Source organism: Tamandua tetradactyla, chromosome 14 (assembly GCF_023851605.1).
Source record: "Tamandua tetradactyla isolate mTamTet1 chromosome 14, mTamTet1.pri, whole genome shotgun sequence".
In the NCBI taxonomy this organism is placed as follows: Eukaryota; Metazoa; Chordata; class Mammalia; order Pilosa; family Myrmecophagidae; genus Tamandua; species Tamandua tetradactyla.
The window spans coordinates 29,503,102-29,517,962 of NC_135340.1; the positions used below are offsets into that span (position 1 = coordinate 29,503,102).

Genomic DNA, 14,861 nt, shown 5'->3' on the forward strand with positions numbered 1-14,861 from the left:
CTATTCTTCTTACTCTTCTTGACAACCTTACCATTATTGTGATTTTTAAAAATAATATTTCTTAGGAACTGTAAGAGGTGGAGCAGAGACACAGAAGATTGTAATGAAGGAAAATGCTCTACGCAACTATTTGCAAATACCTGTTTCATGATAGGTCCTGGGCTATGTACTTCCTCCTTTCCAGAACTTCTGGAAGGCTTCTTGTGTAAACAACTGTTTTAGTTTTCTTGGCTGCTAAAACAAATACTACCTAATGGGTTGGCTTAAAAAACAGGAATTTATTGACTCACCGTTTTGAGGCTGAGAGAAGTCCAAATCAAGGCATCATAAAGGAGATATTTTCTTCCCAAAGACTGGGGTTCTAAGGCTGGCTGCCAGTAAGCCTTGGTCCTGGGCTCTTCTGTCACATGGCAATGAATATGGTGGCCTCACCGGGCCTCTCCCTTCTCTTCTGGACTCGGTTGATCTTCAGCGTTTTGTTCTATGTGTCTGAATTTCATTCTACTTATAATGGAATCCAGTAATAGGATTAAACCCACCCCGACTTTGTCTGGCCACACTTGAACTTAAGTAACCTCATCAAAAAGTCCTATTTACCATGGGTTCACACCCACAGGAATGGATTAAGTTTAGGAACATATTTTTCTGGGGGTACATACCCCCAAACCACCATAACAACCAAGCAATTTTTTTGTTGTTTGAGATCTGCATGCTTAAAATGCTTCCCACAGATAAGTGGTGGTCTGTTCTCAAAGAATGCAGGGAGAGTCACCCACTGTGCTGAGATAAATCCCAGGCATCTGGTTGGGGCAGAGACAGCTTTAGTGGCTGTGGATGATCTGCAGGTGGGATAAAGGGCACATTGGGTGTCATCTTGATGTAGATCTGAAATATTAAGGTAAAGAAGATAAAAACCTGTTACAAAGAAGGTGGTGGAGGGGAGGGTTTCTGGCAATAGAAACTAGTACATCTTCACTCATTGAGTTGCCTAAAAGATGATGACATTTTCTAAACAGAATCTTTTGTTAAACCAGCTTCCAATTTAAGACACCTTTTGTAATCCGTAGACCTTCCTTATTTAAATTCAGATTTCATATAGATGAATGTGTAGATATGAACAATGCCTTATATTTGTGTAAACTCAGAGAGCTTTTTAAACTTTAGATATACATTATTCCTTTGATTCCTCATAAAACACCATGGAAATTATTTTCCATTTCCCAGATGAGGAAAGTGCAACAAAGAAGCTGAGCCACTTGGCCATGGAAGCTGGAAGGGGAAATCGCTGACATTTAGACCAGGACAGGAGACCCTTACCACATGCCTCTCCCATGATAAGCAGCATAGCACATGGGGATTTAGCAGGGAAATCCTTCTGACTTCCATAAAACAGCAGCAGTGACCATGCCCTAGGCATTTCCATTTCTCCTGTTCTTCCTCTCCAAATCCTCTTCTTCGGTCTGCTGCCCCAACCATCTTCCCGGAGTTCAGTTCTGATTATGCCACTTTCTTCCCCAGCACCTTTGCTAGATTTCAAACAGCCTGTGACACAAAGTGCAAGCTCCACAGACTGGCATCAGGGTCCTCTGCCTCAGCTCCCTGCCCTCCCACACTACTCACACCTCTTCCGCTTCAGTATTGTATCTCTTTATACTCCAACCAAGCAGAACTGCGTATCACTGTTAAACAGCAGCTGAAAATTTAAGGGGATGCCGAAAACTCTGGACTCAAGATAAAAATTTTAATGCAATATTTTAAAAATCAAAATAATTTTTTGATTAATATCAATAGATTTTCCTTTTGCTTCAGACTCCAAAATGGGTCATAGAGCACTGCTACTGATCTTGCAGCAACTTTCCACTCAGGTAGTTTTATTAATGGTGTCCTAAGTTATTCCTCACAGCTCCTTTCCACATTAGTAACCTCTCTCTTTCCAAGGCCTCAGTATTTATCTATAGCTCTCTTCTGTCAGGAAACCCTATTTCCCCTAGTAACTGATAGTGCTTTGAAGACCGTCTGAATCATCTTGGATTCTTTCCAGCACCTTCCCAAACCACAGTGGGCACTCAGCACCTCTTGGCTGAAAGAAGGCAGAAATGACAATTCTCCAACTGGCCATCTGTGGGATTGAGGAAGGAATGGACCCAGACATGTTTTATTTGGTGCAGAGTGTTTTTAAGTTAAAAATTAGGATATTTTACATGAAAAAAAAATCTGGACCTCTTATCATTTGTTGAAAAATTAGAAAATCTAGCAAAACCAGTCCCAAATTCTTGCACAAAAGTAAGGGGCTTTTAGAGCAGAACAGTGGCCCTGCCTTTGGAGCAATCTCCCACTCTTCCTATCCGTTTCATTCATTTATATTGCCTGCAAAGCCTCATTAGCTCTTTGAGTTTGCCACCCTAGGAATGACGAACAAGGACGCTGGATAAACCCATCTGCAGGGTCCTCGCGTTCTTTCCTGGAGAACAAATGCTCCCTGGTTGTCTTTTCTAATAGTCTTGCGGAGAGGCACATAAAAGCAGTCTACCTTTCTAGCCCAGAAACTTCCCACAACCCATTGAACTTGCACTGTCCTCCCCACACTGACCAGTTTCTCCTGGTTTGGCTCCAGTGCCCAGTGTCTGCACTGATCCTCCGCCCACCCGCGCGGTGTGCAACGCGCAGCCCGTCCCCCGGCCCTGGCCTCAGCCCTTTGCCCCCGGCCAGGGCTCTCCGGCTCGGCTCGCCCTCGGCGACACTGGGCATGCTCAGAAGCAGCCACGGGGGCAGGTTTGCTTCGCAGGCGCTCGCACTCGGTGACGGGCGGGCGCGCGGCTGCAGCTGGAGCTCCAGCGCCGGGAGTTGGAGTTGCTGGGAGTTCCCTCCACCCCAGCCCTCCCCTCTTCGCGCGCGCGGCGGGAGTCGGCGCGGGAGCCGCGGGGCGGCGGCGAGCCACAGCACTCCGCGCTGCGCGAGCCTGGTCCGGAGCCTGGAGCCCCGCGCGGGGCAGCCCCCGGGGAGGAGCCTCGCCGGCTGGGACGCGTGCCGCGCGCTGGCACGGCCGAGGCACGAGCCGGGCTGCACGGTAGGGCTGGGGCACGGGGGCCAGCGGGGCCAGGCGGAGGCCGAACCAGCCAGGGAGGATGCGGCAGCCGCGGCGTTTGGGGGCGCTGGGTGCTCCGTCCAGTGCGGGCAGTCGGGACAGGGAGTCCAGCTGCGGGGCCAGAGGTGGAGGCAGATGCCCTGCGAGGTGCTTTCAAGTTGGCGGGAGGCGGAAGAGGGGTCTGGGCGTCCCACGACCCGCTTGCTTTGGGTGTGGGGAGAGGGACTCGGGTCCCTGGTTTTTTCTAAACCTGGGACCCGGTGTGCGGGCCAGGTAGGGCATGCCGCGGAGCGCAGCAGCTTGCCACGAGAAAGTTGAGGATGGAGCCTCTCTTTCTGCTCTGTAGCCGCGGTAGTTTGGGCCCCGAGCGTGCCGAGCTGCGATCCCCAGCGTGGGGAACTGTGGGGGTCTCTGCGCCTCTGGGCTGGGCTGTCCCACGCCCCGCTGAAACCCGCGAAACACCCCGATCTTCGCTTCCCTGGCGTCTTCCAGGAAAACCGTTGCTGCCCGGGCGGAGACGGGCTCTCTCGGCGGGCACTGGCGTCACGCCCCCGGGCCGCCTACCAGTGGTCACTGCCCTCTCCCCAACCTCAGACAGGGCCAGGGGCTGCAGGTTCCCTCGGCTGGTGCGCCCTGCCATAGGGCCTCACACACACAGCGGGGCTGCGTGCCTGGGTAGGTGGATGGCCCGTTTTTCCTTCAGTCTTTTCTTAGGTTTACTACACCCCCCCCATCCCACGCCCCCCTTCCCTCCTGTCCATCTTTGCAAAGGAGAGAACCAGGAGGAAGGGCTGGGTGGAGCGTTTAGGAAGACGAACTGTTCCTTAGGACAGGGTGCCTAGGGTGTATCTGCCTTTGGTTCTGCCTCAGGCTTCATAATGAACCCTCTCCCCTTCCTATTATTATTCCCCAAAATGTGGGTGGGAAGAAATAGGGCGGGTGGGTTCACAGGAGTGTGCCTCGTAACCTACTGCCTCCTAAGGTGAGGCAGGCGACCCAGGACCCTGGAACTGATACTGTGCTGAATGCGAGGGTGTGTACGATGTGGCTCCACTTTTTTTCACTTCTTGTTTTGAGTTTTGGGCTTAGCCTGCACACGAGTCAGAGCTGCGCTGTCATAACCCGAGGGGGTGGAGAGCCTTCAGCCTGGCAGAGAGCTGCTGTTGCCTCGGAGGCTGCTAGTGGGAATCGGTCCAGAAATGATTATGCAGGCTAGAAATATGCCTCTCTTTTGGCTGAACACCTTGGCTGTTGGGTTTGTGTTAGGTTCTTAAAGGAGCACCGCCTGCTGCTCAAGTGCCATGCGTTTTTTTTTTTTTTTTTTTTTTTCTTCTTCCTTTGCTTTCTCCTTGGTGGGAATCAGCTTTGGGGCAGATTTCAAGATGTGAGAATCTGGAGTCGGACCCAAGATTGAGTGTCAGTTTTACAGCTGATCGCTGTGCTGATGGACAAAATATCAGTCATTCTGAACTTAAAGTTCTCTTCTGTCAAATGTGATAATAGTTGCCTTCTCGTCTTCCATTGTGGGGTTGTTGTGAGACTTGGATGACGTAAGAGGATTGAAAAAATAGCAAGAAAACTTTAAAGCACCATTTATTTACATCTTAGTTATTGCCTCTGTGCTCTTAAGTGTACTCAGTTCTTTTTAGTTAACTAATTCTTTTGATTTTAATGAGATACTTAAGTCTCTACTCCCCTCCCCCCCCATTAAGAGGTTTAGTTTCTTGGGTCTTTAGAAGCAGCTATTTGTCTTCTTTTTCCTGTTCCCTCAAATTCATTATCCCCTTTTATTCTGACTCCCCTTCTTTGAGGTTTATCCCTTTTCAGTGGTCAAAAAGAGAGGTACTAAGTAACCACCAGGGAGGCCCACACTGGGGATAGGAGGATCAGCAGTTCTCACCAGATATGCTGCACAAGGGTTGGGACTCCAGTTCTCATACTAACCTGATGGAGGCAGCATGGTGTAAATTAGGAGATGACCAGGATTGCCTTATCAAAGTTTAAAGTCCTGGGCCCCAGAATCTTCACGTCAGCCAGGTCCCAACAAGGTCTGATGAAGAAATCAGCAGACCCGGGCTGTAGCTGTGACTTGGCCTCTAACAGTGACCTTGAGCTAAGGACTCAACCCCTCATTGGTGAAATCAGCCTGTGAGTCAGAGTCAATACAGAACAGAGGCAGGAACAGGTGAAATTGTCTTTCAGTCAGTTAGTAAAGGTTACATCAGGCTTCTGAGCCAGCCCAGTGCTGACTCTTTCCTAATCCTAGGACAGCGGTGCCCCGTTCTGATGAGCATGACTCACAATTACCTGGAGGACTAGTTAAAACACATCGCTGTTCTCTGATTCTCTAGGTCTAGAGTGGGGTCTGAGAATTTGCCTTCTAACTAGTTCCCAGATGACCTTACCTTTAGAAATGTTGACTTAAGGGGCTAGAGAGAGTAAGAGGGATACATACCGAAGTGCCGTTATTTTAGAATCTCACAGATAGGGTCAGGGTTTCTTCCAGAATGTTTTGAGAACTTGCCTAAAGCATTCTGTGATCCAGCACCTATGCTGCTTACCAGTTGTCTAAGTTTGATAGTTCTAATTGCTGTTCAAATGAATGAAGTCTACACGCAAAGATAGAATTCCCCCTTCTTTTCATACGGTAAAATAGTCTCTGGTTTTGAGATCATTTTGGGTAGACTGAGATTGGTGACTTTATATTAATAAAGCCACCAATACTGTATTTCCTTTCTTTGGGTATATTTCCTTCTTTTTAGAGAGGCGTTCCTTTCTTTGGGTATATTTCCTTCTTTTAGAGAGGTGTTCCATAACTCCTGTGTGGCAGCTTGAATCTTAAGGTAAAAGAAAAGTTGAATTGCTATGAACAAGTTTAAAAATAATTTTACACTAATGTCTCTGCCCAGTCCTTGGTGTACTGTGGAGTAGTCCCAGTGAGAGCTGTCCCCTGGCAGTCAAACCCGGCAAAGACCTCCCATTCTTTCCGGGGGTGGTGGTAGCCCTCTTTGAGATGGAGAAGGGTTTACGTTTAGGGCACTGTGCAGTATCAGCGTGGTGCCCTGTTTGAGATCTAAATCAGTGTAACTTAGCTCATACTCCAGCACTCTTTGGGGTCAACCCAGTCTCATACTTTTCTCTCTGTCCCCCGACCCTTGCTCCTGAGCTGAAAGCCTCCCATGACTTACTGTGGCACATTGTGGTGTTGAATTGTGACTCTGTTCATCAGAGAAGGTTCGGGGGCCTGCCTGAGCCAGGAGGCTTCCTGAGATAACATCCCAAGGGAGAAATAAAAGTCTGTGCAGCACTGAAATGGGCTAAGCGTGAGAAGATGCCAGTCAGCCCTTTGGTTCTTGTGTTGCTGTGCCAGACAGGAGCCCGGCTACCCGTGACACTTTATCTGGGCTTTCCATTTGTGCTTTGTTTTAGCTTAAAAATGATTAGCGCTAGAGAAACCTATCAGAAAATCAGTAGCCTATTCAAAAACTCAAGTATGCCTCTTAGGATTTCAGTAGATAAAACGACAAGACCCGCGCCTGTCTTCCTGACAGCAATCAGCATTTGGCGAAGGAACAGCTCTTAGGCTATATAAGTCATAAGATTTACTAGTTAATTTAAGTGGTTTCTCCCACTTCAGTAAGACACCTTCTTATTTAAAAATTACTTCCCAGAACTCGATGTTTATATTTTGGGTGTTACCCCTCCTTTGCGCTGCTGAGGATTTTTCCACGTGAGAGAAGCCTATAAGCGCTGCTGCCCGCCTTTCTCAACCCTTGGCTGTCCGCTCCCTGTGCTGCCTTCATGAATCTGTTAGGAGGCAGTCTTTGGGATCCTTTATTTCATTCTGGTCATCGCGGTTGTCATTGCTGGGTTCTGGAGGATCAAGTCCTGATCTTGGACTGCTGTTCTCAACTTTCCCGGCAGGTGCTTTTAAACTGATATCCCAGCCGCACTGTGCCAGCTCAACCCTCAGACACATTTTTTCACATCGCTCAGCATTTTCCAATTTCAGAAATCCAGATGGGTCTTAAAATTATGTGCACATTTAATGTATGCTTTCTTCTTTCTTTTTCTGTAACGCTGGCACATTAATAGGGCCTTCCAATTGTTGGCATCCTAAGAGAAAGCAAATATGGTCGTAGAAAATATGGTTTCTTCTCTGTGCTGCCCAGCTGAGAGAATTGAGCAGCAATTGAATTAGCTCAGCAGTTCCAGAGAATTTCCGAAGAGTGCTGTTGGGGTGGATGTTAATATGTGTACTCTTGTAAAGGGCAAATCAATTTGGGAAGCTCTGCCTATTATTTTTTCCTCTCTTAGAGATTCACAACATGTGCCTCATCCTATCAAAGACTCTGAGAAGTGATACGAATTAACAATACCAACAACAAAACACCTGGCTACATTTATTTGATTCAGCGTTTCCCAGAATGCAGGATATTTTGGAGGTTATGTGTCTGTGTGCATGTTCTAGGGCTGCATTGCTGAATTAGCACATTCCAGCGATTTCAGTGGGTGGGTGGGTTTTCTTCACCTGCTGAATCCCTAGACTATAGAGGGAGGGAGTAGTCATTAAATACAGGTATCAATTGATTAATGAGCTTTGCGGGGGATTGCTGTTATTTCAGAGAAGAGAGGAATCAGTTTAAGCTGTGGTGACTGAGAAAGTCTCCGTGGAAGAGATGAATTGTGCTAATGATGCAAATGATGGGTAGGGCTTTTCTGGAGAGTAGGGTCATCTTTGGTAGGTGGCATAATAGAGTGAAAGCCTCAAGATTTGCATTTGTGCTGAAATAGCAGAGCGCCCAAGAAAGAGGAGCATGCCTAGCACAGTCTGAGACACTGAATCTGTGGTGGTGGTCAGAGATCGTTTGGTGAGTTCTTTCTTGCTTCTGTAAATTCGCTAAAGTGGCGGATGAGTCCCAGCGACTACTACAGGAGACCTCATGGTGGATAAGTGGGAGTGGAGGCACAGTACTCAGGGTGAAACAAGCAGGGATGCATGGGACACAAAAGGTGAATGAAAATGTTCCCAGGACCTTTGAAGAGGGTGGTTCCAGGTACAGAGATTGTGGGGGATCCAGGGCTTAGAGTTGTCCCGTACACAGGGGACCTGCTGAAACTCTGTTCTCACACCCGTGTCCTAAACCGTTATAAACCCATGCACTCCACTGCCCCCCATTGTAGCATGCCACCATGGAAGATCTTCTCCTGTTCGTCACTCCTAATAAAATTCATGTCTAACTCCACGCCTGGCATATTCTTTGGTGTTGGAGCTTCCCTGACCCATGTTCTTCAAGAGCTAGTTTGGAGCAGAGGTATTAATTAAAATGTAGGTTCAGTTGATAAATATTAGCTATTTAGGGGAAGAACTTTCCAGGAGGAAGAAACAGTAAATGCAAAAGTCTTAGGCTGGCTCTTGACTGGAGTTTCAAAAAACAGCAAAAAGAATGAACTCTTACAACTCAATAATAAAAAAATAAACAACCCAATGGAGGAAAATACAGACAAAGGATTTAAACTGGAATTTCCCCAAAGAAGATATTCAAATGTCCAATAGGGGCAGGAAAAGATATTCAATATCATTAGTCATTAGGGAAATGCAAATCAAAGCCAGTGATGAACCTCTTCAGACCCATCAGGATGGCTATAATCAAAAAGATGTAACAAGTGCTGGAAAGGATGTGAAGAAATTGGAGCCCTCCTGTCTTGCTGATGGGAATCCAAAATGGTGCGATTTGTCAGTTCCTTAAAAAGTAAAACATAGAATTAACCGTAGGACTGGTTCCAGTCCTAGTTATAAACCCAGGAGTGTTGGAAACAGGTGTTCAATCAAAAACTTGTACTTGAAAGTTCATAGCAGAATTATTCATTATAATTGGAAAGAGGAAATAGCTGAAATGCCTCTCAGCTGATGACTGGATTTTAAAAGTTTTGCTATATCCACACAATGGAACATTATTCAGCCATAAAAAGAATGAAGTAACCCCACATGCTACAACATGGATGAATCTTGAAAACATTATGCTAAGTGAAAGAAGCCAGATACAAATGGCCACATATTGCAGGACTCCATCATGAGATGTCCAGAATAGGTAAATCCATAGAGTTTTTGCCAGAAGGTAGAAAGAGGGAAAAGGGGAATGACTGCTAACGGATATGGAGTTTCTTTTTGGGGTGATGAGTACGTCCTGGAATTAGATAGTAGTGATGGTTGCAGAACTTTGTGAAAGTACTAAAAAACATTTAATAGTACACTTTAAACGTGTGACTTTTATGGGATGTGAATTGTAACTCAATTTGAAAAAAAATAGCAAGAAGACCACTGTGGCTGGGCAGAAGGAGATTAATGAGAAGAGAGAGTTCCAGGAATAGGGTATCTATTACAGGTCAGTTTTCTGCTCCTGGGAAAAAAATATTTAGATTACTCCTTTCTCCTTGTTTGTCTTTGGACCTGCTAGGGTTTTCCTGTTGTTCTTTTATCCAAAGACCAGTGCTTTGAATTAAAAAGGTTTTGCTCTAAGCTGCTCCTGAATCAGCAGGATAGCTTTCATAGCAGATGCCTTGTGATCTTCAACTGGAGTGTGTATCTGGACTCCCTTTTTTGGAGAATAATTCTGTGTTTCGCCTCCCTGGTTGTGATCTGCCAGAGGGTAAGAGGCTCTGCTCACAGGGCTCCTCATGCTTAGCCTCTCCCCTGAGATTTGACTCGGTAAACATTTTAGCATCTTCTTCTAATGCGTTTGTGGAACTCTCTTTTTCTTCCTAATATTTCTGACCGTATTCAAACAGCATTCCTGAGGTACTTGGCATTGCACAAGCATAAATGTCCTTGGGTTTAACACCAGTGGAGCAGGGTCAGTTTTCCTTTGGCGAGAGGTTGTGTCTCCTCTCGTGGGATAGTGTAGATATGCCAGTTCTGATTCATCAGGCCTGGGGTGGAGCCTGAGATTCTGCCTTTCTAACCAGCTTCCCCTGGCACTGATGCTGCTGGCCCGTGGGTGACGCTCTGCCTAGAAGCCGACACAGTGCAGGGAAGATGGGCTTTGGAATTGGACAGAGCCGAGTGGAAATAGTGGCTTCGCCACTCATTTGCTGTGGGTCCTTGGGCAAGTTAACTAGCATCTGAGTCACAGCTTTATCTGTAAAATTAGAATGAGACCTGACTCACAGAGAAGTACCTAACAGGGTATGCCTGGAATGTCAAATTTTGTTTGCCTTCTCCTTCCCATTAGGGCCAGGATTTTCAGGGTTAGGACTGCAGAAATAATACATTCAAAAAAAAAAAAAAATCCAGGGATGAGGTTTTTGAGTTGTGAATGTGTTTGGGGGGTGGGATGGAATGGAGGGGCAGTTGGGGAGAAGATGGAAGAGAAAGAATGTAAATACTAGCTTTGGGGAAAACTTAAATCGCTGTTCTGGTTTCTGCTGAATCTGGATACTTTTTTGTCTGGGTGTTTACTCTGCTTTCATGGAGTTGTTTCTTTTTGACCGGAGGGCCCTCCCTGAACTGATCAGTTGGCGCTGCGCTTCTCAGTGTGGGAGTGTCTGCCCAGCCATGCCCAGCGGCCTCCTTCCCTGGCTAACCGAAGTTTCTCTTTTAGGGAGAGGAGAGGAAATCAAGGGACATTAAAAAGCGAACCGCTGGTCTTGGTTAGCGGCATGAGTGGAAGTTTCCAGGGATATTTTCTTCATTATTGGTTTGTGAAAATCTGAGTGTTGTGTTAACTCACCTTCCATGAGTCTATTAACTCTGGGAAGGTTAAACTGAATTCGGCTAATGGGGAATAATGAACGAGGAAGGAGTGGGAAGTAACACCTGGCATTGACTGTGATTCCCCCACCTGCAGCCTGTGTCACTGGTCCGCACGGAGACTCAGCTTGCTCTGTCGCCGTTTGGGAGTGATGGTCATCCCTGCCTGCCTCACGGGGTTGGCATGAGTGTTTCAGTGCACAGTATATGTCAGGGCATTTTGAAGCCGTATGATGATGATGCACCTATGTAAAGTGTGCGCCATTACCATACAGTGCTGGGTTAGGTGATTCTGCCCTCCTAGGGTTATACAACTTGAGTTGGTGTCTTAACTTTTGTTCTGTTTTCTGTCTCCTTTATTTACATTCTGTTTACGTTTCTGTTTTATTGTCAGTTCTGGGAAAATAATACACACAAATAGTTTTTAAGGCAGAAACTAACAAAACCACAAGCCCAGTGATTCAAACTAGTTTCCAGTCTTGACCTGAAATTCATTGCTTTCCCAGGGATGGTAATTCTACCGAATGAGACCCCTGTTCAGCTTTCTTGTCTGACTCTTCTTTGGATTGGCAGTTTGCATCATTAACCCCTGATAGGGTTTTGAAGGAAACGAGATCGTTAACTTTGTTACAGTGCCAAGGCTGAGCATTTAAACTGATGTTGCACCGACATCATATCTCAAAGATAAGACACTCCGATTGAATATCTCAATATACCTGAAGTACTCACCCTCGCTGGGACTTACTGTGAAGGTGACAGTGCCATTTGAAAATGAAAATTATCTGATTTTGGAGACCAGTGGGCATGTGTATTATAATCTAGTCACCTTTATCATCCGCTGTCTGGAAACTAAGCTTGGCCAGGTAGGTTACACGGCTACAAACTGGTCGATGTTTTGGGGCTGCATAGGAATATGTTGCCTCACCCAATCTCAGGTGAAAACAAGCAGTGTTTAGTGGTTGAGAAGTCAATATTATTCTTGAACAATTTAATCTAACCTATCCTTAAATAGCAATGGAGAAGTCCAACTGCTGAGGAGTCAGGTGCATAAAGCTGGTGTGTTCCTGGAGTAAGTCCTTTTAAAATTAAAATCCTTATGAAACTATAATAGTAATTTTTAAAAAACCCTCCAACTTGAAAGTTAGTCTTATATAAAGAGCTCAAAGGTTATAAAATGGACAGTCCTTCAAGTTTCACTTGTTGTAAAATGAGAAATGAGACTTTTAAATCAGATCCTTTTCTGACATTGTTAACCACACACGCACAGGTCTTTTTAATAGCTGATTTTTTTTTTTTTGATGGAACAAGAAATCCTGAACACAGATACCTCATGTATGAACAGCCCTTCTTCTGACCCCCACTACAGTGTGGGCTCCTTCGGAGGCAGGGATCTTTCTTTTTGTTCCCTAAGGCCAAGCTTGTATGGCATGGGTTGGAGAATCAATAAAAATATGTCAAACTGGGCAGCTGTTTTCTTTAGGGATTCCCTTCCAGTGTCTAGTCTATTAATTCTTCTGTCAGTATATTGTTTTTATTATTTATTTAACATGTATCTAGAGATTATAATGTGCTAAATAAAGCATAGTCTTAGCACTTTACAAATACTGATTACTCCTTATAACTCTCAAAGGTAGGTATTTTTACTTATCTCTTTACTTATTTATTTGGAAAAAAAAATGAGAGAAAGATTCTCACATCTCTTGCTCTCTCCCCACTCTCTGCCAACTCTGTGGTCCAAAAATATGTGACTTTGAGTTTGGAAACTAAAAGTAACCATGGGTCACTCATGTCGGCCCAGGCTAGAAGAGAGACTAGTCAGCCAGGGCTGTTTAGGATGAACTCTGTTACCTGAGTAATGCTGCAACCACTCCCTTGAGTTTGTCAGGTGACAGGCCACATGGTCCCACGTCAGAGCCTCTTCAACCTTAGGGTACAAGTGAATCACCTGTGCATCTTGTTAAAGTGCAGCTCATGATTCATTGGGTCTGGGGTGGGGCCTGGGACTCTGCATTTCCCACAAATTTCCGGGGCATGCTGAGGCTGTTGGAACTTGGCCCCAGGCTGCAGAGGGGCCCTGAGTCTGTGAGAGACCAGGCCCAGTAGTCAAAGCACTGTCTTGCCTGTATATGGCCTAATTCCTTACCTGGGATACACAGAGAGAGAGAGAGAGACAGACTTCAGACATCCATACAGAAATATGCCCAGAAACTAAAAGTCATGTGAGGACAGCCAGACAGAAGCTTAAGACAGAATATGAGAGAAACAGAGAAAAGGAAATTTTATACCTTCAAAATGAAGAGTAAGCGTCATTTCCACATGGGAGCTGAAAAACCCTCTGCTCATGATTGGAAAACTTATTATAGAGTGTCTCTAGTGATACAGCTGTAAGAAGAAAAAGTATAACTTTTGGTTTGCACTGCATAGGAAATTTCATAACCTAAGCTACTGGCCCCTAAAACTCTTGAAAGTAACCCCCAAAGCTCCTCGGGTTCTCTCTGCTCATCAACTCCATCTGCCATCATCATGTGGTGATGTTTCAAGAACAAATGGTAGAATACCAGTTTGTGGCTTACAAAGCGCCCTCGCGGTATAGCATTTGATTCTTATAATTACCCGGGTAATTTTTATAGATGAAACGCTGAGGCCTAGAGAGTCAAAGTGCCTCAGAATCAAAAGCTCCCGAGTGAAGGAATTGGGAGCTGGCCTGAGTGACACAGCATGCCTTGATGTCTCTTGCTTTTTTTTTTTTTAGACCTGGCCGCTTAAATATATTTGTACCAGTGGGCCGTTTAAATGGATTTGCTTGTTTGGCTTTGCAAATGAAGAGGCATTTAGATGGATTTGCTTTTCAAAAAAAATAATTTTATTGAACTATCGCAGACATACAGAAACAAGCACAAATTACATGGATACGGCTCAGGGAGGTTTTGTCCAGTAAATGCAGCCATGAAACCGTAATACAGATCGAGAAAGAGAACAAAAGCAGCCCCTCTGAACCTCCTTTTATACCCCTTTCCTACTGCATGCTAGCCACTGTGCTGACCTCTAAAACTATAGGTCACTTTTGCCTGTTTTTGAGCTTTATATAAATGCACGTTTGGTGTTCTTTTATGTCTGACTTCTTCCCCAGCATCGTTTGAGATTTGTCCATATTGTGCATTCAGCAGTCATTTGTTCATTTTCATCGCTCGATAGCATTCTTTGTATGAATATATCATAATTAGTGACAGTGGGTGTCTAAGTTTGCCGGGACTGCTGTAATAAAAAGCTGCAGGCTGTGTGGCTTAAACAACAGGAATCACTGGTTTGCAGTTTGGGGGCCTGAAGTCCAAAACCAAGGTATCAGGTCGCTGTCTTCTCCAAAGTAGGTAGTAGTGTGGTGGTGGCTTGCTGGCAGCCATTCTTTGCCTCTGTCCCATGGCCGTCTGTCTCTTCCTTTCTCCTGTGGCTTGTACTTTTGTGTCCAAATTTCCTTTGCTCATAGGACTGCAGGCATAACAGATTAAGTTTGATTCAGTTTTGCCTCTTCTTAATAGACTTTTTTGAAGATCCTATTTATAAATGAGTTCACACCCATGGGATGGAGGTTAGGACTTGAATGTGTTATTTTTGGGGGGGGGGGAGGAGGAAGGGGTACAGGGGGACATGATTCAGTCTACTGCCATGGACATTCGAACTGTTTCCAGTTTTTAGCTAATATGAATAATGCTGGTATGTGAAGATTCATGTTAATGTCTTTTGGTGAAAATCTGTGCATTTCTGATGTGTATGCATGTATAATTGCTGGGTCCTAGCATGTGAATGTGTTCAGCCTTAATTGATAACAGTTAAAGAGTTTCCAATGTGACTGTTCTAATTTATAATCTCATCAGGTATGAGTGAGAGTTTCATTCTTCTGGATTTTCACCAACACTTTGTCTGATAAGTCATGTTCATTTCAACTATTCTTGTGTTGATATTGGGCTGTCATTGCGATTTTAATTTGTATTTCTCATCACCATATGAATTTTAGCATCTTTGCAGGAG

General features: G+C 45.2%; 1 protein-coding gene across 1 annotated transcript in view; it reads left to right on the plus strand.

Annotated features, from left to right (window-relative positions):
- Positions 1 to 2,809: 2,809 nt before the first annotated feature.
- The window catches only part of STXBP6 (syntaxin binding protein 6), a 281,394-nt gene continuing 269,342 nt past the window's right edge, over positions 2,810 to 14,861 (plus strand). The window contains exon 1 of the mRNA XM_077127054.1: positions 2,810 to 3,067. The gene's annotated coding sequence lies outside the window, so the exon portion shown is untranslated. The remainder of the gene's footprint in view (positions 3,068 to 14,861) is intronic.